Source organism: Lissotriton helveticus, chromosome 4_1 (genome assembly GCF_964261635.1).
Source record: "Lissotriton helveticus chromosome 4_1, aLisHel1.1, whole genome shotgun sequence".
Taxonomy (NCBI): Eukaryota; Metazoa; Chordata; class Amphibia; order Caudata; family Salamandridae; genus Lissotriton; species Lissotriton helveticus.
In genome coordinates this window covers 970,575,567-970,600,659 of record NC_136063.1, presented here as the reverse complement: position 1 = coordinate 970,600,659, position 25,093 = coordinate 970,575,567, and the positions used below count along the sequence as shown (strand labels likewise).

At 39.5% G+C, this 25,093-nt stretch overlaps 14 non-coding genes across 14 annotated transcripts; all 14 read right to left on the bottom strand.

Moving 5' to 3' along the window:
• Positions 1–875: 875 nt before the first annotated feature.
• TRNAI-AAU (transfer RNA isoleucine (anticodon AAU)) lies at positions 876–949 on the bottom strand. Its single transcript has one exon. It is a non-coding gene; the product is annotated as a tRNA-Ile (tRNA).
• A 2,099-nt stretch (positions 950–3,048) lies between these two features.
• TRNAI-AAU (transfer RNA isoleucine (anticodon AAU)) lies at positions 3,049–3,122 on the bottom strand. Its single transcript has one exon. It is a non-coding gene; the product is annotated as a tRNA-Ile (tRNA).
• A 789-nt stretch (positions 3,123–3,911) lies between these two features.
• TRNAI-AAU (transfer RNA isoleucine (anticodon AAU)) lies at positions 3,912–3,985 on the bottom strand. Its single transcript has one exon. It is a non-coding gene; the product is annotated as a tRNA-Ile (tRNA).
• A 1,443-nt stretch (positions 3,986–5,428) lies between these two features.
• On the bottom strand, positions 5,429–5,502 carry TRNAI-AAU (transfer RNA isoleucine (anticodon AAU)). The gene has a single exon. It is a non-coding gene; the product is annotated as a tRNA-Ile (tRNA).
• A 1,444-nt stretch (positions 5,503–6,946) lies between these two features.
• TRNAI-AAU (transfer RNA isoleucine (anticodon AAU)) lies at positions 6,947–7,020 on the bottom strand. Its single transcript has one exon. It is a non-coding gene; the product is annotated as a tRNA-Ile (tRNA).
• Positions 7,021–7,807: 787 nt separating this feature from the next.
• On the bottom strand, positions 7,808–7,881 carry TRNAI-AAU (transfer RNA isoleucine (anticodon AAU)). Its single transcript has one exon. It is a non-coding gene; the product is annotated as a tRNA-Ile (tRNA).
• A 580-nt stretch (positions 7,882–8,461) lies between these two features.
• Positions 8,462–8,535, bottom strand: TRNAI-AAU (transfer RNA isoleucine (anticodon AAU)). The gene has a single exon. It is a non-coding gene; the product is annotated as a tRNA-Ile (tRNA).
• Positions 8,536–9,325: 790 nt separating this feature from the next.
• Positions 9,326–9,399, bottom strand: TRNAI-AAU (transfer RNA isoleucine (anticodon AAU)). The gene has a single exon. It is a non-coding gene; the product is annotated as a tRNA-Ile (tRNA).
• Positions 9,400–9,979: 580 nt separating this feature from the next.
• Positions 9,980–10,053, bottom strand: TRNAI-AAU (transfer RNA isoleucine (anticodon AAU)). The gene has a single exon. It is a non-coding gene; the product is annotated as a tRNA-Ile (tRNA).
• A 790-nt stretch (positions 10,054–10,843) lies between these two features.
• TRNAI-AAU (transfer RNA isoleucine (anticodon AAU)) lies at positions 10,844–10,917 on the bottom strand. The gene has a single exon. It is a non-coding gene; the product is annotated as a tRNA-Ile (tRNA).
• Positions 10,918–12,360: 1,443 nt separating this feature from the next.
• On the bottom strand, positions 12,361–12,434 carry TRNAI-AAU (transfer RNA isoleucine (anticodon AAU)). Its single transcript has one exon. It is a non-coding gene; the product is annotated as a tRNA-Ile (tRNA).
• Positions 12,435–13,878: 1,444 nt separating this feature from the next.
• Positions 13,879–13,952, bottom strand: TRNAI-AAU (transfer RNA isoleucine (anticodon AAU)). Its single transcript has one exon. It is a non-coding gene; the product is annotated as a tRNA-Ile (tRNA).
• A 2,099-nt stretch (positions 13,953–16,051) lies between these two features.
• TRNAI-AAU (transfer RNA isoleucine (anticodon AAU)) lies at positions 16,052–16,125 on the bottom strand. The gene has a single exon. It is a non-coding gene; the product is annotated as a tRNA-Ile (tRNA).
• Positions 16,126–16,915: 790 nt separating this feature from the next.
• On the bottom strand, positions 16,916–16,989 carry TRNAI-AAU (transfer RNA isoleucine (anticodon AAU)). Its single transcript has one exon. It is a non-coding gene; the product is annotated as a tRNA-Ile (tRNA).
• Between the last annotated feature and the right edge of the window lie 8,104 nt (positions 16,990–25,093).

The following is a 25,093-nucleotide window of genomic DNA, read 5'->3' as shown; positions in this document are numbered from 1 at the left end:
TAATTAAACTTGGCCTGTACAGGGATCGAACCTGTGACCTTGGTGTTATTAGCACCACGCTCTAACCATCAGAGCTAACAGGCCATTTGGCACAACTACCTGGAGGTCCAGCATATGAAGAAGGGCAAATGATAGTTAACCCAGGAGATTTGGAAAGCTTAATTTCAGCAGTTTACCATGAAGTTATTGTTATATATTATCAACATGAAGAAACTAATATGACCTAAATAAAAATTACAATACAAAAGAGATTTTCATACTTAGTGTTAGAACTTAGAACCATTAACGTTTTTTCCATGTGGTTAAGCAATAAATAAATATTCATCACCTATATTGAATTGATTCATCTAATCATTTTATCAGCTTCTCCTCAAAGGAAATATAGAGATAAACATGATACAGTAGAAAATACATCTATTTTCAACATTAAAGGAGCATCAAGTATTGGCTTGGAGACTGATTGAAAGTATGTCCTTGTTGTTTTTAACTTCATGCTCTAACAGACTAAACTAATAGAGTCACTAACTATATAGCATACTATTTAAGATGAAGCAGATGATGAAGTCCTACTGATTGTTAATTCGGGATAGTTGGAAAGCTTATATTCAGCTGTTTACATTCATAGTATCTTTATATATTATCAACAAGACTAAACAAAAATGATCTCAATAAATTGCAATAAATAAGAGATTTAGTAACTTGACGTTAGAACTTAGAACCATTAATAGATATTCTATGCGCTTTAAGAATAGTAATTAATTCTATAATCATATCAAATGTATTCATCCAATCCTTCAAGCAGTGTTTGATCCAAGGAGATAAACAGTCCAAGATGAGACACAATAAAAATTCATCTTTTTTCAAAGAATTAAACTTGGCCTGTACAGGGATCGAACCTGTGACCTTGGCGTTATTAGCACCACGTTCTAACCAACTGAGCTAACAGGCCAATTTGCACATCTTCTGGAGGACCAGCACAGGAAGCAGTGCTAATGATAGTTCAACCGGGAGATTTGGAAAGCTTAATTTCAGCTGTTTAATATGAATTAACTTTCATATTATCAACATGAAGAAACTAATATGACTTCAAAAAAATTGCAATACAAAAGAGATTTCCATACTTAGTGTTAGAATTTTGAACCAGTAACATTTTTTCCACGTGGTTTAGCAATAAATAAATATTCATCACCTATATTCAATTGATTCATCTAATCATTCTATCAGCTTCTGCGCAAAGGAAATATGGAGGTAAACATGATACAGAAGAAAATACATCTATTTTCAACATTAAAGGAGCATCAAGTATTGGCTTGGAGACAGATTGAAATTATGTCCTTTGCGTTTTTAACTTCATGCTCTAACAGACTAAACTAATAGGCTCACTAAATATATAGAATACTTTTGAAGAATTAGCAGATGATGAAATGCTACTGATTCCATCCAATCCTTCAAGCAGCGTGTGATTCAAGGAGATAAACAGTCCAAAATGAGACACAAGAAAAATTCATCTTTGTTCAAATAATTAAACTTGGCCTGTACAGGGATCGAACCTGTGACCTTGGCGTTATTAGCACCACGCTCTAACCATCAGAGTTAACAGGCCATTTGGCACAACTACCTGGAGGTCCAGCATATGAAGAAGGGCAAATGATAGTTAACCCAGGAGATTTGGAAAGCTTAATTTCAGCAGTTTACCATGAAGTTTTTGTTATATATTATCAACATGAAGAAACTAATATGACCTAAAAAAAATTACAATACAAAAGAGATTTTCATACTTAGTGTTAGAACTTAGAACCATTAACGTTTTTTCCATGTGGTTAAGCAATATATAAATATTCATCACCTATATTGAATTGATTCATCTAATCATTTTATCAGCTTCTCCTCAAAGGAAATATAGAGATAAACATGATACAGTAGAAAAGACATCTATTTTCAACAATAAAGGAGCATCAAGTATTGGCTTGGAGACTGATTGAAAGTATGTCCTTGTCGTTTTTAACTTCATGCTCTAACAGACTAAACTAATAGAGTCACTAAATATATAGCATACTATTGAAGATGAAGCAGATGATGAAGTCCTACTGATTGTTAATCCGGGATAGTTGGAAAGCTTATATTCAGCTGTTTACATTCATAGTATCTTTATATATTATCAACAAGACTAAACAAAAATGATCTCAATAAATTGATATAAATAAGAGATTTAGTTACTTGGCGTTGGAACTTAGAACCATTAATAGATATTCCAGGCGCTTTAAGAATAGAAATTAATTCTATAATTATATCAAATGTATTCATCGAGTCTTTCAAGCAGCGTTTGATCCAAGGAGATAAACAGTCCAAAATGAGACACAAGAAAAATTAATCTCTTTTTCAAAGAATTAAACTTGGTCTGTACAGGGATCGAACCTGTGACCTTGGAGTTATTAGCACCACACTCTAACCAACTAAGCTAACAGGCCAATTTGCACATCTTTAGGAGGACCAGCACAGGAAGCAGTGCTAATGATAGTTCAACCGGGAGATTTGGAAAGCTTAATTTCAGCTGTTTAATATGAATTAACCTTCATATTATCAACATGAAGAAACTAATATGACTTCAAAAAAATTGCAATACAAAAGAGATTTTCATACTTAGTGTTAGAATTTTGAACCAGTAACGTTTTTTCCACGTGGTTTAGCAATAAATAAATATTCATCACCTATATTCAATTGATTCATCTAATCATTCTATCAGCTTCTGTGCAAAGGAAATATAGAGGTAAACATGATACAGAAGAAAATACATCTATTTTCAACATTAAAGGAGCATCAAGTATTGGCTTGGAGACTGATTGAAATTATGTCCTTTGCGTTTTTAACTTCATGCTCTAACAGACTAAACTAATAGGCTCACTAAATATATAGAATACTTTTGAAGAATTAGCAGATGAGGAAATGCTACTGATTCCATCCAATCCTTCAAGCAGCGTGTGATTGAAGGAGATAAACAGTCCAAAATGAGACACAAGAAAAATTCATCTTTGTTCAAACAATTAAACTTGGCCTGTACAGGGATCGAACCTGTGACCTTGGCGTTATTAGCACCACACTCTAACCATCTGAGCTAACAGGCCATTTTGCACAATTACCTGGAGGTCCAGCATATGAAGAAGGGCAAATGATAGTTAACCCAGGAGATTTGGAAAGCTTAATTTCAGCAGTTTACCATGAAGTTATTGTTATATATTATCAACATGAAGAAACTAATATGACTTAAAAAAATTACAATACAAAAGAGATTTTCATACTTAGAGTTAGAACTTAGAACCATTAACGTTTTTTCCATGTGGTTAAGCAATATATAAATATTCATCACCTATATTGAATTGATTCATCTAATCATTTTATCAGCTTCTCCTCAAAGGAAATATAGAGATAAACATGATACAGTAGAAAATACATCTATTTTCAACAATAAAGGAGCATCAAGTATTGGCTTGGAGACTGATTGAAAGTATGTCCTTGTCGTTTTTAACTTCATGCTCTAACAGACTAAACTAATAGAGTCACTAAATATATAGCATACTATTGAAGATGAAGCAGATGATGAAGTCCTACTGATTGTTAATCCGGGATAGTTGGAAAGCTTATATTCAGCTGTTTACATTCATAGTATCTTTATATATTATCAACAAGACTAAACAAAAATGATCTCAATAAATTGATATAAATAAGAGATTTAGTTACTTGGCGTTGGAACTTAGAACCATTAATAGATATTCCAGGCGCTTTAAGAATAGAAATTAATTCTATAATTATATCAAATGTATTCATCGAGTCCTTCAAGCAGCGTTTGATCCAAGGAGATAAACAGTCCAAAATGAGACACAAGAAAAATTAATCTTTTTTCAAAGAATTAAACTTGGCCTGTACAGGGATCGAACCTGTGACCTTGGCGTTATTAGCACCACGCTCTAACCAACTGAGCTAACAGGCCAATTTGCACATCTTTTGGAGGACCAGCACATGAAGCAGTGCTAATGATAGTTCAACCGGGAGATTTGGAAAGCTTTATTTCAGCTGTTTAATATGTATTAACTTTCATATTTTCAACATGAAGAAACTAATATGACTTCAAAAAAATTGCAATACAAAAGAGATTTCCATACTTAGTGTTAGAATTTTGAACCAGTAAAGTTTTTTCCACGTGGTTTAGCAATAAATAAATATTCATCACCTATATTCAATTGATTCATCTAATCATTCTATCAGCTTCTGTGCAAAGGAAATATAGAAGTAAACATGATACAGAAGAAAATATATCTATTTTCAACATTAAAGGAGCATCAAGTATTGGCTTGGAGACTGATTGAAATTATGTCCTTTGCGTTTTTAACTTCATGCTCTAACAGACTAAACTAATAGGCTCACTAAATATATAGAATACTTTTGAAGAATTAGCAGATGATGAAATGCTACTGATTCCATCCAATCCTTCAAGCAGCGTGTGATTCAAGGAGATAAACAGTCCAAAATGAGACACAAGAAAAATTCATCTTTGTTCAAACAAATAAACTTGGCCTGTACAGGGATCGAACCTGTGACCTTGGCGCTATTAGCACCACGCTCTAACCATCTGAGCTAACAGGCCATTTTGCACAACTACCTGGAGGTCCAGCATATGAAGAAGGGCAAATGATAGTTAACCCAGGACATTTGGAAAGCTTAATGCCAGCAGTTTACCATGAAGTTATTGTTATTTATTATCAACATGAAGAAACTAATATGACTTAAAAAAATTACAATACAAAAGAGATTTTCATACTTAGTGTTAGAACTTAGAACCATTAACGTTTTTTCCATGTGGTTAAGCAATAAATAAATATTCATCACCTATATTGAATTGATTCATCTAATCATTTTGTCAGCTTCTCCTCAAAGGAAATATAGAGATAAACATGATACAGTAGAAAATACATCTATTTTCAACATTAAAGGTGCATCAAGTATTGGCTTGGAGACTGATTGAAAGTATGTCCTTGGCGTTTTTAACTTTATGCTCTAACAGACTAAACTAATAGTCTCACTAAATATATAGTATACTATTAAAGAGGAAGCAGTTGATGAAGTCCTACTGATTGTTAATCCGAGATAGTTGGAAAGCTTATATTCAGCTGTTTACATTCATAGTATCTTTATATATTATCAACAAGACTAAACAAAAATGATCTCAATAAATTGCAATAAATAAGAGATTTAGTAACTTGGCGTTAGAACTTAGAACCATTAATAGATATTCTAGGCGCTTTAAGAATAGTAATTAATTCTATAATCATATCAAATGTATTCATCCAATCCTTCAAGCAGTGTTTGATCCAAGGAGATAAACAGTCCAAAATGAGACACAATAAAAATTCATCTTTTTTCAAAGAATTAAACTTGGCCTGTACAGGGATCGAACCTGTGACCTTGGCGTTATTAGCACCACGTTCTAACCAACTGAGCTAACAGGCCAATTTGCACATCATCTGGAGGACCAGCACAGGAAGCAGTGCTAATGATAGTTCAACCGGGAGATTTGGAAAGCTTAATTTCAGCTGTTTAATATGAATTAACTTTCATATTATCAACATGAAGAAACTAATATGACTTCAAAAAAATTGCAATACAAAAGAGATTTCCATACTTAGTGTTAGAATTTTGAACCAGTAACATTTTTTCCACGTGCTTTAGCAATAAATAAATATTCATCACCTATATTCAATTGATTCATCTAATCATTCTATCAGCTTCTGCGCAAAGGAAATATGGAGGTAAACATGATACAGAAGAAAATACATCTATTTTCAACATTAAAGGAGCATCAAGTATTGGCTTGGAGACAGATTGAAATTATGTCCTTTGCGTTTTTAACTTCATGCTCTAACAGACTAAACTAATAGGCTCACTAAATATATAGAATACTTTTGAAGAATTAGCAGATGATGAAATGCTACTGATTCCATCCAATCCTTCAAGCAGCGTGTGATTCAAGGAGATAAACATTCCAAAATGAGACACAAGAAAAATTCATCTTTGTTCAAATAATTAAACTTGGCCTGTACAGGGATCGAACCTGTGACCTTGGTGTTATTAGCACCACGCTCTAACCATCAGAGCTAACAGGCCATTTGGCACAACTACCTGGAGGTCCAGCATATGAAGAAGGGCAAATGATAGTTAACCCAGGAGATTTGGAAAGCTTAATTTCAGCAGTTTACCATGAAGTTATTGTTATATATTATCAACATGAAGAAACTAATATGACCTAAAAAAAATTACAATACAAAAGAGATTTTCATACTTAGTGTTAGAACTTAGAACCATTAACGTTTTTTCCATGTGGTTAAGCAATAAATAAATATTCATCACCTATATTGAATTGATTCATCTAATCATTTTATCAGCTTCTCCTCAAAGGAATTATAGAGATAAACATGATACAGTAGAAAATACATCTATTTTCAACATTAAAGGAGCATCAAGTATTGGCTTGGAGACTGATTGAAAGTATGTCCTTGTTGTTTTTAACTTCATGCTCTAACAGACTAAACTAATAGAGTCACTAACTATATAGCATACTATTTAAGATGAAGCAGATGATGAAGTCCTACTGATTGTTAATTCGGGATAGTTGGAAAGCTTATATTCAGCTGTTTACATTCATAGTATCTTTATATATTATCAACAAGACTAAACAAAAATGATCTCAATAAATTGCAATAAATAAGAGATTTAGTAACTTGACGTTAGAACTTAGAACCATTAATAGATATTCTATGCGCTTTAAGAATAGTAATTAATTCTATAATCATATCAAATGTATTCATCCAATCCTTCAAGCAGTGTTTGATCCAAGGAGATAAACAGTCCAAGATGAGACACAATAAAAATTCATCTTTTTTCAAAGAATTAAACTTGGCCTGTACAGGGATCGAACCTGTGACCTTGGCGTTATTAGCACCACGTTCTAACCAACTGAGCTAACAGGCCAATTTGCACATCTTCTGGAGGACCAGCACAGGAAGCAGTGCTAATGATAGTTCAACCGGGAGATTTGGAAAGCTTAATTTCAGCTGTTTAATATGAATTAACTTTCATATTATCAACATGAAGAAACTAATATGACTTCAAAAAAATTGCAATACAAAAGAGATTTCCATACTTAGTGTTAGAACTTAGAACCATTAACGTTTTTTCCATGTGGTTAAGCAATATATAAATATTCATCACCTATATTGAATTGATTCATCTAATCATTTTATCAGCTTCTCCTCAAAGGAAATATAGAGATAAACATGATACAGTAGAAAATACATCTATTTTCAACAATAAAGGAGCATCAAGTATTGGCTTGGAGACTGATTGAAAGTATGTCCTTGTCGTTTTTAACTTCATGCTCTAACAGACTAAACTAATAGAGTCACTAAATATATAGCATACTATTGAAGATGAAGCAGATGATGAAGTCCTACTGATTGTTAATCCGGGATAGTTGGAAAGCTTATATTCAGCTGTTTACATTCATAGTATCTTTATATATTATCAACAAGACTAAACAAAAATGATCTCAATAAATTGATATAAATAAGAGATTTAGTTACTTGGCGTTGGAACTTAGAACCATTAATAGATATTCCAGGCGCTTTAAGAATAGAAATTAATTCTATAATTATATCAAATGTATTCATCGAGTCCTTCAAGCAGCGTTTGATCCAAGGAGATAAACAGTCCAAAATGAGACACAAGAAAAATTAATCTTTTTTCAAAGAATTAAACTTGGCCTGTACAGGGATCGAACCTGTGACCTTGGCGTTATTAGCACCACGCTCTAACCAACTGAGCTAACAGGCCAATTTGCACATCTTTTGGAGGACCAGCACATGAAGCAGTGCTAATGATAGTTCAACCGGGAGATTTGGAAAGCTTAATTTCAGCTGTTTAATATGAATTAACTTTCATATTATCAACATGAAGAAACTAATATGACTTCAAAAAAATTGCAATACAAAAGAGATTTCCATACTTAGTGTTAGAATTTTGAACCAGTAACGTTTTTTCCACGTGGTTTAGCAATAAATAAATATTCATCACCTATATTCAATTGATTCATCTAATCATTCTATCAGCTTCTGTGCAAAGGAAATATAGAGGTAAACATGATACAGAAGAAAATACATCTATTTTCAACATTAAAGGAGCATCAAGTATTGGCTTGGAGACTGATTGAAATTATGTCCTTTGCGTTTTTAACTTCATGCTCTAACAGACTAAACTAATAGGCTCACTAAATATATAGGATACTTTTGAAGAATTAGCAGATGATGAAATGCTACTGATTCCATCCAATCCTTCAAGCAGCGTGTGATTCAAGGAGATAAACAGTCCAAAATGAGACACAAGAAAAATTCATCTTTGTTCAAACAATTAAACTTGGCCTGTACAGGGATCGAACCTGTGACCTTGGCGTTATTAGCACCACACTCTAACCATCTGAGCTAACAGGCCATTTTGCACAATTACCTGGAGGTCCAGCATATGAAGAAGGGCAAATGATAGTTAACCCAGGAGATTTGGAAAGCTTAATTTCAGCAGTTTACCATGAAGTTATTGTTATATATTATCAACATGAAGAAACTAATATGACTTAAACAAAATTACAATACAAAAGAGATTTTCATACTTAGAGTTAGAACTTAGAACCATTAACGTTTTTTCCATGTGGTTAAGCAATATATAAATATTCATCACCTATATTGAATTGATTCATCTAATCATTTTATCAGCTTCTCCTCAAAGGAAATATAGAGATAAACATGATACAGTAGAAAATACATCTATTTTCAACAATAAAGGAGCATCAAGTATTGGCTTGGAGACTGATTGAAAGTATGTCCTTGTCGTTTTTAACTTCATGCTCTAACAGACTAAACTAATAGAGTCACTAAATATATAGCATACTATTGAAGATGAAGCAGATGATGAAGTCCTACTGATTGTTAATCCGGGATAGTTGGAAAGCTTATATTCAGCTGTTTACATTCATAGTATCTTTATATATTATCAACAAGACTAAACAAAAATGATCTCAATAAATTGATATAAATAAGAGATTTAGTTACTTGGCGTTGGAACTTAGAACCATTAATAGATATTCCAGGCGCTTTAAGAATAGAAATTAATTCTATAATTATATCAAATGTATTCATCGAGTCCTTCAAGCAGCGTTTGATCCAAGGAGATAAACAGTCCAAAATGAGACACAAGAAAAATTAATCTTTTTTCAAAGAATTAAACTTGGCCTGTACAGGGATCGAACCTGTGACCTTGGCGTTATTAGCACCACGCTCTAACCAACTGAGCTAACAGGCCAATTTGCACATCTTTTGGAGGACCAGCACATGAAGCAGTGCTAATGATAGTTCAACCGGGAGATTTGGAAAGCTTTATTTCAGCTGTTTAATATGTATTAACTTTCATATTTTCAACATGAAGAAACTAATATGACTTCAAAAAAATTGCAATACAAAAGAGATTTCCATACTTAGTGTTAGAATTTTGAACCAGTAACGTTTTTTCCACGTGGTTTAGCAATAAATAAATATTCATCACCTATATTCAATTGATTCATCTAATCATTCTATCAGCTTCTGTGCAAAGGAAATATAGAGGTAAACATGATACAGAAGAAAATATATCTATTTTCAACATTAAAGGAGCATCAAGTATTGGCTTGGAGACTGATTGAAATTATGTCCTTTGCGTTTTTAACTTCATGCTCTAACAGACTAAACTAATAGGCTCACTAAATATATAGAATACTTTTGAAGAATTAGCAGATGATGAAATGCTACTGATTCCATCCAATCCTTCAAGCAGCGTGTGATTCAAGGAGATAAACAGTCCAAAATGAGACACAAGAAAAATTCATCTTTGTTCAAACAATTAAACTTGGCCTGTACAGGGATCGAACCTGTGACCTTGGCGTTATTAGCACCACACTCTAACCATCTGAGCTAACAGGCCATTTTGCACAATTACCTGGAGGTCCAGCATATGAAGAAGGGCAAATGATAGTTAACCCAGGAGATTTGGAAAGCTTAATTTCAGCAGTTTACCATGAAGTTATTGTTATATATTATCAACATGAAGAAACTAATATGACTTAAAAAAAATTACAATACAAAAGAGATTTTCATACTTAGAGTTAGAACTTAGAACCATTAACGTTTTTTCCATGTGGTTAAGCAATATATAAATATTCATCACCTATATTGAATTGATTCATCTAATCATTTTATCAGCTTCTCCTCAAAGGAAATATAGAGATAAACATGATACAGTAGAAAATACATCTATTTTCAACAATAAAGGAGCATCAAGTATTGGCTTGGAGACTGATTGAAAGTATGTCCTTGTCGTTTTTAACTTCATGCTCTAACAGACTAAACTAATAGAGTCACTAAATATATAGCATACTATTGAAGATGAAGCAGATGATGAAGTCCTACTGATTGTTAATCCGGGATAGTTGGAAAGCTTATATTCAGCTGTTTACATTCATAGTATCTTTATATATTATCAACAAGACTAAACAAAAATGATCTCAATAAATTGATATAAATAAGAGATTTAGTTACTTGGCGTTGGAACTTAGAACCATTAATAGATATTCCAGGCGCTTTAAGAATAGAAATTAATTCTATAATTATATCAAATGTATTCATCGAGTCCTTCAAGCAGCGTTTGATCCAAGGAGATAAACAGTCCAAAATGAGACACAAGAAAAATTAATCTTTTTTCAAAGAATTAAACTTGGCCTGTACAGGGATCGAACCTGTGACCTTGGCGTTATTAGCACCACGCTCTAACCAACTGAGCTAACAGGCCAATTTGCACATCTTTTGGAGGACCAGCACATGAAGCAGTGCTAATGATAGTTCAACCGGGAGATTTGGAAAGCTTTATTTCAGCTGTTTAATATGTATTAACTTTCATATTTTCAACATGAAGAAACTAATATGACTTCAAAAAAATTGCAATACAAAAGAGATTTCCATACTTAGTGTTAGAATTTTGAACCAGTAACGTTTTTTCCACGTGGTTTAGCAATAAATAAATATTCATCACCTATATTCAATTGATTCATCTAATCATTCTATCAGCTTCTGTGCAAAGGAAATATAGAGGTAAACATGATACAGAAGAAAATATATCTATTTTCAACATTAAAGGAGCATCAAGTATTGGCTTGGAGACTGATTGAAATTATGTCCTTTGCGTTTTTAACTTCATGCTCTAACAGACTAAACTAATAGGCTCACTAAATATATAGAATACTTTTGAAGAATTAGCAGATGATGAAATGCTACTGATTCCATCCAATCCTTCAAGCAGCGTGTGATTCAAGGAGATAAACAGTCCAAAATGAGACACAAGAAAAATTCATCTTTGTTCAAACAAATAAACTCGGCCTGTACAGGGATCGAACCTGTGACCTTGGCGCTATTAGCACCACGCTCTAACCATCTGAGCTAACAGGCCATTTTGCACAACTACCTGGAGGTCCAGCATATGAAGAAGGGCAAATGATAGTTAACCCAGGACATTTGGAAAGCTTAATGCCAGCAGTTTACCATGAAGTTATTGTTATTTATTATCAACATGAAGAAACTAATATGACTTAAAAAAATTACAATACAAAAGAGATTTTCATACTTAGTGTTAGAACTTAGAACCATTAACGTTTTTTCCATGTGGTTAAGCAATAAATAAATATTCATCACCTATATTGAATTGATTCATCTAATCATTTTGTCAGCTTCTCCTCAAAGGAAATATAGAGATAAACATGATACAGTAGAAAATACATCTATTTTCAACATTAAAGGTGCATCAAGTATTGGCTTGGAGACTGATTGAAAGTATGTCCTTGGCGTTTTTAACTTTATGCTCTAACAGACTAAACTAATAGTCTCACTAAATATATAGTATACTATTAAAGAGGAAGCAGTTGATGAAGTCCTACTGATTGTTAATCCGGGATAGTTGGAAAGTTTATATTCAGCTGTTTACATTCATAGTATCTTTATATATTATCAACAAGACTAAACAAAAATGATCTCAATAAATTGCAATAAATAAGAGATTTAGTAACTTGGCGTTAGAACTTAGAACCATTAATAGATATTCTAGGCGCTTTAAGAATAGTAATTAATTCTATAATCATATCAAATGTATTCATCCAATCCTTCAAGCAGTGTTTGATCCAAGGAGATAAACAGTCCAAAATGAGACACAATAAAAATGCATCTTTTTTCAAAGAATTAAACTTGGCCTGTACAGGGATCGAACCTGTGACCTTGGCGTTATTAGCACCACGTTCTAACCAACTGAGCTAACAGGCCAATTTGCACATCATCTGGAGGACCAGCACAGGAAGCAGTGCTAATGATAGTTCAACCGGGAGATTTGGAAAGCTTAATTTCAGCTGTTTAATATGAATTAACTTTCATATTATCAACATGAAGAAACTAATATGACTTCAAAAAAATTGCAATACAAAAGAGATTTCCATACTTAGTGTTAGAATTTTGAACCAGTAACGTTTTTTCCACGTGGTTTAGCAATAAATAAATATTCATCACCTATATTCAATTGATTCATCTAATCATTCTATCAGCTTCTGCGCAAAGGAAATATGGAGGTAAACATGATACAGAAGAAAATACATCTATTTTCAACATTAAAGGAGCATCAAGTATTGGCTTGGAGACAGATTGAAATTATGTCCTTTGCGTTTTTAACTTCATGCTCTAACAGACTAAACTAATAGGCTCACTAAATATATAGAATACTTTTGAAGAATTAGCAGATGATGAAATGCTACTGATTCCATCCAATCCTTCAAGCAGCGTGTGATTCAAGGAGATAAACATTCCAAAATGAGACACAAGAAAAATTCATCTTTGTTCAAATAATTAAACTTGGCCTGTACAGGGATCGAACCTGTGACCTTGGTGTTATTAGCACCACGCTCTAACCATCAGAGCTAACAGGCCATTTGGCACAACTACCTGGAGGTCCAGCATATGAAGAAGGGCAAATGATAGTTAACCCAGGAGATTTGGAAAGCTTAATTTCAGCAGTTTACCATGAAGTTATTGTTATATATTATCAACATGAAGAAACTAATATGACCTAAAAAAAATTACAATACAAAAGAGATTTTCATACTTAGTGTTAGAACTTAGAACCATTAACGTTTTTTCCATGTGGTTAAGCAATAAATAAATATTCATCACCTATATTGAATTGATTCATCTAATCATTTTATCAGCTTCTCCTCAAAGGAAATATAGAGATAAACATGATACAGTAGAAAATACATCTATTTTCAACAATAAAGGAGCATCAAGTATTGGCTTGGAGACTGATTGAAAGTATGTCCTTGTCGTTTTTAACTTCATGCTCTAACAGACTAAACTAATAGAGTCACTAAATATATAGCATACTATTGAAGATGAAGCAGATGATGAAGTCCTACTGATTGTTAATCCGGGATAGTTGGAAAGCTTATATTCAGCTGTTTACATTCATAGTATTTTTATATATTATCAACAAGACTAAACAAAAATGATCTCAATAAATTGCTATAAATAAGAGATTTAGTTACTTGGCGTTAGAACTTAGAACCATTAATAGATATTCCAGGTGCTTTAAGAATAGAAATTAATTCTATAATTATATCAAATGTATTCATCGAGTCCTTCAAGCAGCGTTTGATCCAAGGAGATAAACAGTCCAAAATGAGACACAAGAAAAATTAATCTTTTTTCAAAGAATTAAACTTGGCCTGTACAGGGATCGAACCTGTGACCTTGGAGTTATTAGCACCACGCTCTAACCAACTGAGCTAACAGGCCAATTTGCACATCTTTTGGAGGACCAGCACAGGAAGCAGTGCTAATGATAGTTCAACCGGGAGATTTGGAAAGCTTAATTTCAGCTGTTTAATATGAATTAACTTTCATATTATCAACATGAAGAAACTAATATGACTTAAAAAAAATGTGCAATACAAAAGAGATTTCCATACTTAGTGTTAGAATTTTGAACCAGTAACGTTTTTTCCACGTGGTTTAGCAATAAATACATATTCATCACCTACATTCAATTGATTCATCTAATCATTCTATCAGCTTCTGGGCAAAGGAAATATGGAGGTAAACATGATACAGAAGAAAATACATCTATTTTCAACATTAAAGGAGCATCAAGTATTGGCTTGGAGACAGATTGAAATTATGTCCTTTGCGTTTTTAACTTCATGCTCTAACAGACTAAACTAATAGGCTCACTAAATATATAGAATACTTTTGAAGAATTAGCAGATGATGTAATGCTACTGATTCCATCCAATCCTTCAAGCAGCGTGTGATTCAAGGAGATAAACAGTCCAAAATGAGACACAAGAAAAATTCATCTTTGTTCAAACAATTAAACTTGGCCTGTACAGGGATCAAACCTGAGACCTTGGCGTTATTAGCACCACGCTCTAACCATCTGAGCTAACAGGCCATTTCGCACAACTACCTGGAGGTCCAGCATATGAAGAAGGGCAAATGATAGTTAACCCAGGAGATTTGGAAAGCTTAATTTCAGCAGTTTACCATGAAGTTTTTGTTATATATTATCAACATGAAGAAACTAATATGACCTAAAAAAAATTACAATACAAAAGAGATTTTCATACTTAGTGTTAGAACTTAGAACCATTAACGTTTTTTCCATGTGGTTAAGCAATAAATAAATATTCATCACCTATATTGAATTGATTCATCTAATCATTTTATCAGCTTCTCCTCAAAGGAAATATAGAGATAAACATGATACAGTAGAAAATACATCTATTTTCAACATTAAAGGAGCATCAAGTATTGGCTTGGAGACTGATTGAAAGTATGTCCTTGTCGTTTTTAACTTCATGCTCTAACAGACTAAAGTAATAGAGTCACTAACTATATAGCATACTATTGAAGATGAAGCAGATGATGAAGTCCTACTGATTGTTAATCCGGGATAGTTGGAAAGCTTATATTCAGCTGTTTACATTCATAGTATCTTTATATATTATCAACAAGACTAAACAAAAATGATCTCAATAAATTGCTATAAATAAGAGATTTAGTTACTCGGCGTTAGAACTTAGAACCATTAATAGATATTCCAGGCGCTTTAAGAATAGAAATTAATTCTATAATTATATCAAATGTATTCATCGAGTCTTTCAAGCAGCGTTTGATCCAAGGAGATAAACAGTCCAAAATGAGACACAAGAAAAATTAATCTTTTTTCAAAGAATTAAACTTGGTCTGTACAGGGATCGAACATGTGACCTTGGCGTTATTAGCACCACGCTCTAACCAACTAAGCTAACAGGCCAATTTGCACATCTTTTGGAGGACCAGCACAGGAAGCAGTGCTAATGATAGTTCAACCGGGAGATTTGGAAAGCTTAATTTCAGCTGTTTAATATGAATTAACTTTCATATTATCAACATGAAGAAACTAATATGACTTCAAAAAAATTGCAATACAAAAGAGATTTCCATACTTAGTGTTAGAATTTTGAACCAGTAACGTTTTTTCCACGTGGTTTAGCAATAAATAAATATTCATCACCTATATTCAATTGATTCATCTAATCATTCTATCAGCTTCTGTGCAAAGGAAATATAGAGGTAAACATGATACAGAAGAAAATACATCTATTTTCAACATTAAAGGAGCATCAAGTATTGGCTTGGAGACTGATTGAAATTATGTCCTTTGCGTTTTTAACTTCATGCTCTAACAGACTAAACTAATAGGCTCACTAAATATATAGAATACTTTTGAAGAATTAGCAGATGATGAAATGCTACTGATTCCATCCAATCCTTCAAGCAGCGTGTGATTCAAGGAGATAAACAGTCCAAAATGAGACACAAGAAAAATTCATCTTTGTTCAAACAATTAAACTTGGCCTGTACAGGGATCGAACCTGTGACCTTGGCGTTATTAGCACCACGCTCTAACCAACTGAGCTAACAGGCCATTTTGCACAATTACCTGGAGGTCCAGCATATGAAGAAGGGCAAATGATAGTTAACCCAGGAGATTTGGAAAGCTTAATTTCAGCAGTTTACCATGAAGTTATTGTTATATATTATCAACATGAAGAAACTAATATGACTTAAAAAAAATTATAATACAAAAGAGATTTTCATACTTAGTGTTAGAACTTAGAACCATTAACGTTTTTTCCATGTGGTTAAGCAATATATAAATATTCATCACCTATATTGAATTGATTCATCTAATCATTTTATCAGCTTCTCCTCAAAGGAAATATAGAGATAAACATGATACAGTAGAAAATACATCTATTTTCAACATTAAAGGTGCATCAAGTATTGGCTTGGAGACTGATTGAAAGTATGTCCTTGGCGTTTTTAACGTTATGCTCTAACAGACTAAACTAATAGTCTCACTAAATATATAGTATACTATTGAAGATGAAGCAGATGATGAAGTCCTACTGATTGTTAATCCGGGATAGTTGGAAAGCTTATATTCAGCTGTTTACATTCATAGTATCTTTATAGATTATCAACAAGACTAAACAAAAATGATCTCAATAAATTGCAATAAATAAGAGATTTAGTAACTTGGCGTTAGAACTTAGAACCATTAATAGATATTCCAGGCGCTTTAAGAATAGTAATTAATTCTATAATTATATCAAATGTATTCATCCAATCCTTCAAGCAGCGTTTGATCCAAGGAGATAAACAGTCCAAAATGAGACACAAGAAAAATTCATCTTTTTTCAAAGAATTAAACTTGGCCTGTTCAGGGATTGAACCTGTGACCTTGGCGTTATTAGCACCACGCTCTAACCAACTGAGCTAACAGGCCAATTTGCACATCTTCTGGAAGACCAGCACAGGAAGCAGTGCTAATGATAGTTCAACCGGGAGATTTGGAAAGCTTAATTTCAGCTGTTTAATATGAATTAACTTTCATATTATCAACATGAAGAAACTAATATGACTTCAAAATAATTGCAATAAAAAAGAGATTTCCATACTTAGTGTTAGAATTTTGAACCAGTAACGTTTTTTCCACGTGGTTTAGCAATAAATAAATATTCATCACCTATATTCAATTGATTCATCTAATCATTCTATCAGCTTCTGCGCAAAGGAAATATGGAGGTAAACATGATACAGAAGAAAATACATCTATTTTCAACATTAAAGGAGCATCAAGTATTGGCTTGGAGACAGATTGAAATTATGTCCTTTGCGTTTTTAACTTCATGCTCTAACAGACTAAACTAATAGGCTCACTAAATATATAGAATACTTTTGAAGAATTAGCAGATGATGAAATGCTACTGATTCCATCCAAAACTTCAAGCAGCGTGTGATTCAAGGAGATAAACAGTCCAAAATGAGACACAAGAAAAAAATTCATCTTTGTTCAAACAATTAAACTTGGCCTGTACAGTGATCGAACCTGTGACCTTGGCGTTATTAGCACCACGCTCTAACCATCTGAGCTAACAGGCCATTTTGCACAACTACCTGGAGGTCCAGCATATGAAGAAGGGCAAATGATAGTTAACCCAGGAGATTTGGAAAGCTCAATTTCAGCAGTTTACCATGAAGTTATTGTTATATATTATCAACATGAAAAAAATAATATGACTTAAAAAAAATTACAATACAAAAGAGATTTTCATACTTAGTGTTAGAACTTAGAACCATTAACGTTTTTTCCATATGGTTAAGCAGTAAATAAATATTCATCACCTATATTGAATTGATTCATCTAATCATTTTATCAGCTTCTCCTCAAAGGAAATATAGAGATAAACATGATACAGTAGAAAATACATCTATTTTCAATATTAAAGGAGCATCAAGTATTGGCTTGGAGACTGATTGAAAGTATGTCCTTGTCGTTTTTAACTTCATGCTCTAACAGACTAAACTAATAGAGTCACTAAATATATAGCATACTATTGAAGATGAAGCAGATGATGAAGTCCTACTGATTGTTAATCCGGGATAGTTGGAAAGCTTATATTCAGCTGTTTACATTGATAGTATCTTTATATATTATCAACAAGACTAAACAAAAATGATCTCAATAAATTGCTATAAATAAGAGATTTAGTTACTTGGCGTTAGAACTTAGAACCATTAATAGATATTCCAGGCGCTTTAAGAATAGTAATTAATTCTATAATTATATCAAATGTGTTGGACTTGGCCTTTTCCCCCAAAATTTTTCGCTTTTGACCCCCTTGTCTGAAATGTCTCCCCCATGGGATTAAATCTGTATAGGCCATGAGTGGTGTGAGACACCTTGTTAAAAATGTAATGTCAAGTAATGGTGTGAGCACTTGTAAATTTCCCCATTTTAAAAATGCACCTGACTAAAATGTACTGTGTTTAAAATGGATGCCATGGCCATGGGTTTTGCCACTGTACTGCCATAGGTCAGCAGTCTAGTTAATATTACCCAGCTACCCCTAGCATTTGGAGGGAAAGCCTGGCACCCAGGGTGCTCACCCCCTCCCCTTGAGCCAGTTTAGGCCAGCTTTGCCAACATTCTAGAAGGTTCTGGCACTGCCTGGGAGGAGGGTATAAGTAAGGGGGATGTGCCACCAGAGAGTCAGTCAGCGCTGGGACAAGAAAGAGAGGGGACCTGCTACAAGGTGCTACCGCCACATGGGCCTGTGAGCTGGGCCCTGCACCCCTAAACCCCCCCCTACTCTGCTGTCCCTTGGGCCCCTGAATTATGAGGGCCCACCCAGGTCCCGGTCACTATTAAGGGACCGTGAATTACGCCAGCACAGCGCGAAAGGAGCACCCAGGAGGTGAGGAAGGGGCCCCTGAGGATCTGTACTGGGACTGTTCCCCCCCTTGGGAAGTTGTGGCCCCTGTGGAAGCGCTGGACTGGGAGGAGCTGCCCGGGGAGGATTGTGCCCCCGAGGAACTGTGTCTCTTAATCTGCCCCTGGACTGCCTACCAAGCGCTGTGGTAAGAGAAGCGCTGGGGCTGGTGTGGCCCCCGGAGTGCTGTTGGCCCTGGAAGTTGTGTGGGCCGAGGGAGGAGTGGAGCACAGTGAATAGCGCCGTTTTCTGAGGAGACTGTGGAAGCCTGTGAATAGCGCCGTCTGTGGAGGCGCGCTTCTGCCGATAAAAGTAATTAAATAGAAGGGAGCCTACCCCTTATTGTTGCCACCGTCACCGCCGCGGCCCGCCGCCGCCAAGGAAACCCTCGCCGTGTTCGGCATCGTTGCGGCGGCCCCCGGTACCAGGAGAGGACCGCCGAAGTGAAGAAGGGGCCACGCTAGGCCCTGAGGCCGCGTCACTCGCGTCACGTGACGGGGGCGCCCGGCCGTATCATCGGCCGCGCAGGGATTGGCTACCGGCCTGGGCGGCCGGGAAGGCAGGAAGAAGCCGAGTCGAAGCCCCGGGTCCCCGTGAGGTAGGAGGGGGACCCGGGTGAAGCTTCAGTGTGGGGCTCCCGTGGTCGTGAGGGAGCCCCGTGAAGAACGACCAGAGCGGCAGTTCACCCCGCCGGTCTGTGGCCCGGATTGAGGAGGCCGCGAGGAGAGACGCAAAGCCCTGGGTCCCCGTGAGGGAGGGGGGACCCAGGTGAAGGTCCGTTGCGGGGGCCCCCGTGCCGAGAAGGGAACCCTGAGAGAAGCGACCAGAGCGGGAGGCCACCCTGCCGGTCTTTGCCCCCACGCGAGCGGCCGGTGAGGTAGGTGGGGCTGGGGCACACTGTCGGTGCTAGCCCCGCCTCCCGACCTGAGGCGGCCAGAGCAGAGTGCCGGGGGGGCTCCCGTGAGGACGAGGGAGCCCCACTTGGACCGCCCAGAGGTGCAGTGATTCCCCCCTGGGCCCCCGAGAGGAGGAGGGGCCCGAGTGACACCGCGGGAAGGGAGGGGCCTCGAGGTACATTGCCAGTACCTGCCCCCTCCCCCGGAAAGGAGCCCTGTGTCCTACGGTGGAGAGCCCCAGGACCCTGAGAAAGGGAAGGAGTCTAGAGGAGGCCCGAAGCCAGCAGGAGTTGTGTAGCGGGGCCCCCATAGTGAAGAGGGAGCCCCGGTTGCGACGCTGAGGCCTGAGTGAGGCCTTGTGGGCCGAGTGACCACGAGTGACCACACAGATCACCGGAGAGTCCCGCGACTCGGTGCCTGGTCCCCCCCTGCAGAGGAGACCCCAGAGGACGCCTGCAGAACCCACTGAGCCCCCGCAGGAGCCATTGAGAAGAGCCCGGTGAGTGGGGCCTACGCTTAACTGTGTGGGGGACGGAGAGGGCAACAGGGTACACTGTCGGTGCCCGCCCCGGGGACTGTGTTGCCTTATCAGGTGCCCGTATGGCAGAGGGCACCTGTGACGTGGGCTCCAGATTTGTTGAACTGTCCTGACTTTCCTGCAACTAACTGCCCTACTAGACAACTCGGGAGCAGGCCGGTTGCTCTTGTTGCATATTTTGGGGTAGAGAGTCTTATTCCGCCTCATGGCAAATATGGGTCCCTACTGTATGGATTGCCCTGAGGTCCCCAGTTATTAAGGAAACCTGAGGAAGGAAATGTCCAAGGGAGCCTAGAAGTAAAGAGGGTTGGCTGCTGTGTACACCCTGATGTTTGATACCCCTAGTTTGATGGTAGAGGGAGCCTAGATGTTTCCCTACAGGTGTTCCTGGTCTATGAGGAGGGTCCCTACCTGATATTACTGCTGGGTGAGGTATGTTCTGCCTAATGTTGGTCAATAGGTTGGCCTGACGTGCTATTCCAGGCCCTTGGTTATGTCCCAGGTTAATGGGCCAGCTGTGCCGATTTATTACAGGTGCTCCTATTTATGATGTACTGTGAAGCCCTGATGTTTTTCCCTTACAGGGGTTGGGTTGGCGTTATTGTGCATGATGTATATCTATGCTAATGTGGTATTTTGCGATTACAGCCCTCCCCTAAGGTTAAGAGTCTGAGTTGGCCCCACCAGATTGGTCCCAGATCTAATGTTATTTTGATCCCATCCTTTTTCCTTTCAGCATGGACTTAGAGACTCAGCCCTTACTTCCCATGTAAATAATCCCCCCTTTATACACTTGGCTCTGGCGCCAATTGGCGCCCTGTTGTGACACTACTGTTTTGCATTTTATTTTGCCTTGCAGGTTGGAAACACTACTAAATTACTTATCTTTTTCCAACTCAAACTGGTGCCCTGCCTCTTTTGTGATGTGCCTGGTGTGTCGTCTGTGGGTACTGCGTGAGTGCTTCACATGTCCTCGAAGTTTGGCCTGCCCGCTTGGTCCGTGCTACCCCCCCTTTGAGATTTGGGTAACCCCATTTCTTACATTGGTGTCAAGCGGTGGGATAGGACTTGTGTTTGCGCAGTACCACAGCGGCCACAGGTTACACCACAAGTAGAGCTTTGAGAGAATTCAGAGCCTTGTTGTGGGGATTATTGTTGGCTGAATAATGATTTTCAGATTATTACTTCCTCCTGAAAGTGTTTTTGCGGAATTGTTTCCCCTTGTTCCACTGTGGTTGTGTCCCGAAAAACCTCACCACGATGGGGTTGGTTTATGAGGAGGTGGAACTGAGGGAGTACACCGAACAGGAGGTGATAGACTTCCTCCTGGAGAGAGGGATACCCCCAGTAGGGAACATTAGGAGAAAGCTGTTTCTTTATGAGGCCCTCAAGAGGGGGGAGCCCTTAAAGATCGGTGGGGACCTGTCTGATTACCCCCCGAGTATTTGAAGGGTGGATTCGGTAGAAGCCAGTGGGAGGGCTCCCAATCTGCAACCCTGGAGGGTAATTACCCCGATGAAGAGGAGGAAGAGTTTAACAGGGCAGAGACACCAGTAGCTGATGAGGACACCGTAGATAGGGAGTCTCGCACTGGGTCCTGTCCCGGGGGCATTGCCCCATCCCTTTCCCTGTCCCCAGAAGAGTGGGTAGATAGGAGGGAAGAAAGGGAGCATCAGCTAGCGCTGGAGAAGCTCAGATTTGAGCAGGCCACGGAGTTAGCGCAGCTGAGGATTCAAGAGCAGAGGCTAGAGACAGAAATGGTCCTAGCCCAGGAGAGAATGGCAGAGGCGGAGAGGGCCTTTGCCAGAGAGAGAGTAGCTCTGGTGGGTAGGTTGTCCCCTGAGAGCGGTTTTAAGAGCCTGAATACACCGGAGAGGGTGGGATCCAGTGGTGGCAGCGAGTGTAGGTCCAGTGCAAGAAGTCCCATTCCTGAAGCCCAGGAGACCGTGCCTGATTCCCAGGAAGAGGGGGATGGGTTAGTGTTCAGGGGCAGGGGAAAACTGTCCCACCAGTCCTGGGGAGAGTTTGAGGAGGAGTGTTGGACTGCATTGGAGGATTGGGTGGTGAGGAGAGCAGTAGAGGATTGGGAAGGGCTGTGCCATGCCGTTATTTGGGAGCACATGCTGAGGAGTTGTGTCCCAAGTCTGCGTCACCATCTGTTGCAGTGTAGGTTCTCAGACCCCAGGGAACTTGCACGGGAGGCAGATCTCTGGGTAAGTGCCAGAGTGTCTGGGAAGACATTGGGGAGTGATCCAGAAAGGAGTGGTGCAGGGAACATCCGACCCAGCGTGGCGGGAGAGGTGAGAAGCCCAGCTAGGTCCCAGGATAGTGGGTGGGTTGTAGGGCCTCACATCCCATATATAGGAGGGAGTGAGACGGGGAGGTGTCCCGAGGTGCCCCAACTGCAGTCACAGGGCCTGGAGAGTTCTTTTAAGGAACCCCAGGTTGGGAGCCTAGGCTGTCCCGATGTGCCGTCTCATGAAGGGGATCCCCTAGTATCAGGAGAACCCGGAGTATCAGTAACCAGAGCTCCAGTGGTTCGGGGGTCTGAGCAGTCACAGGGTTTAGATCCTGGACTGGGGTTCCAGGTTCAGGGGTTGCCTGACCTGGAGGGTGGGGTACCTGTAACCAAGGTCCCTACCAGTTTGACTCTCAGGGGTACTTCTCCCGGTGGGAGGGTGCGGAACTCTGGGAGGGGGTGCAGAGGGAGCAAGATCTCTCCTCTGTCACCGGCTCAGCCAAAGGGCGCAGATCCCGGGTTGGGTGGCCAGGTTGAGGGTTTTCCGGACCTGGCGGGTGGGACATCTGTGTTCAGAGTCCCCCCAAAGTTGACTCTCAGGGGTACTACTCCAGTTAGGAGGGTGCGGAACTCTGGGAGGGGGTACAGGGAGAGGGAGGACTCGCCCCTGTCACCGGTTCAGCCTGAGGGTTTCGACTCCAGGTTGGGGAGAGAGTGGTTGTGTGAGGGTGTCCCCAGGAGAATGAGATGGAGGAACCCTAGGAGGAGAAGTAGGGGAAGGAGAGCCTCGCCCCTAAGGGCTGGTCAGCCTGAGGGTGTAGACCCCAGGTGGGTGGACCAGTGGCAATTTGGAAAGAGGAGAGTGGTCCAAGAGTATCACAAGCCTGAGGCTAGAGCCTCCCACTCTAGGAAGGAACAAGGGCCAGAGACTTCTGGATGGCCTAGAGGCCAGACCTGGCCACATCCCACTAGGGAACACCAGTGGGGTGGTTTTGTTGGTGAAGGGAGGGTTGCGAGAGAGAACCATTGGGTTCCAGAGTGGAGAAGAGACTGCAGGTGCTCCTGTAGTTGCCAGCCTGCGTCCACCTTTTTCCGCCCCAAGCAGGGAAGCCCATCAAGGTATTGATCGATCTACCCTGGCTTTTGGCTGGGGGGGAGCTGTGTTGGACTTGGCCTTTTCCCCCAAAATGTTTCGCTTTTGACCCCCTTGTCTGAAATGTCTCCCCCATGGGATTAAACCTGTATAGGCCATGAGTGGTGTGAGACACCTTGTTAAAAATGTAATGTCAAGTAATGGTGTGAGCACTTGTAAATTTCCCCATTTTAAAAATGCACCTGACTAAAATGTACTGTGTTTAAAATGGATGCCATGGCCATGGGTTTTGCCACTGTACTGCCATAGGTCAGCAGTCTAGTTATTATTACCCAGCTACCCCTAGCATTTGGAGGGAAAGCATGGCACCCAGGGTGCTCACCCCCTCCCCTTGAGCCAGTTTAGGCCAGCTTTGCCAACATTCTAGAAGGTTCTGGCACTGCCTGGGAGGAGGGTATAAGTAAGGGGATGTGCCACCAGAGAGTCAGTCAGCGCTGGGACAAGAAAGAGAGGGGCCTGCTACAAGGTGCTACCGCCACATGGGCCTGTGAGCTGGGCCCTGCACCCCTAAAACCCCCCCTACTCTGCTGTCCCCTGGGCCCCTGAATTATGAGGGCCCACCCAGGTCCCGGTCACTATTAAGGGACCGTGAATTACGCCAGCACAGCGCGAAAGGAGCACCCAGGAGGTAAGGAAGGGGCCCCTGAGGATCTGTACTGGGACTGTTCCCCCCCCTTGGGAAGTTGTGGCCCCTGTGGAAGCGCTGGACTGGGAGGAGCTGCCCGGGGAGGATTGTGCCCCCGAGGAACTGTGTCTCTCAATCTGCCCCTGGACTGCCTACCAAGCGCTGTGGGAAGAGAAGCGCTGGGGCTGGTGTGGCCCCCGGAGTGCTGTTGGCCCTGGAAGTTGTGTGGGTCGAGTGAGGAGCGGAGCGCAGTGAATAGCGCCGTTTTCTGAGGAGACTGTGGCAGCCTATGAATAGCGCCATCTGTGGAGGCGCGCTTCTGCCGATAAAAGTAATTAAATAGAAGGGAGTCTACCCCTTATTGTTGTCACCGTCACCGCCGCGGCCCGGCACCGCCAAGGAAACCCCCGCCGTGTTCGGCATCGTTGCGGCGGCCCCCGGTACCAGGAGAGGGCCGCCGAAGTGAAGAAGGGGCCGCGCTAGGCCCTGAGGCCGCGGCACTCGGGTCACGTGACGGGGGCGCCCGGCCGCGTCATCGGCCCGCCCCCGCTAACACCGCGCAGGGATTGGCTACCGGCCCGGGCGGCCGGGAAGGCAGGAAGAAGCCGAGTCGAAGCCCCGGGTCCCGGTGAGGTAGGAGGGGGACCCGGGCGAAGCTTCGGTGCG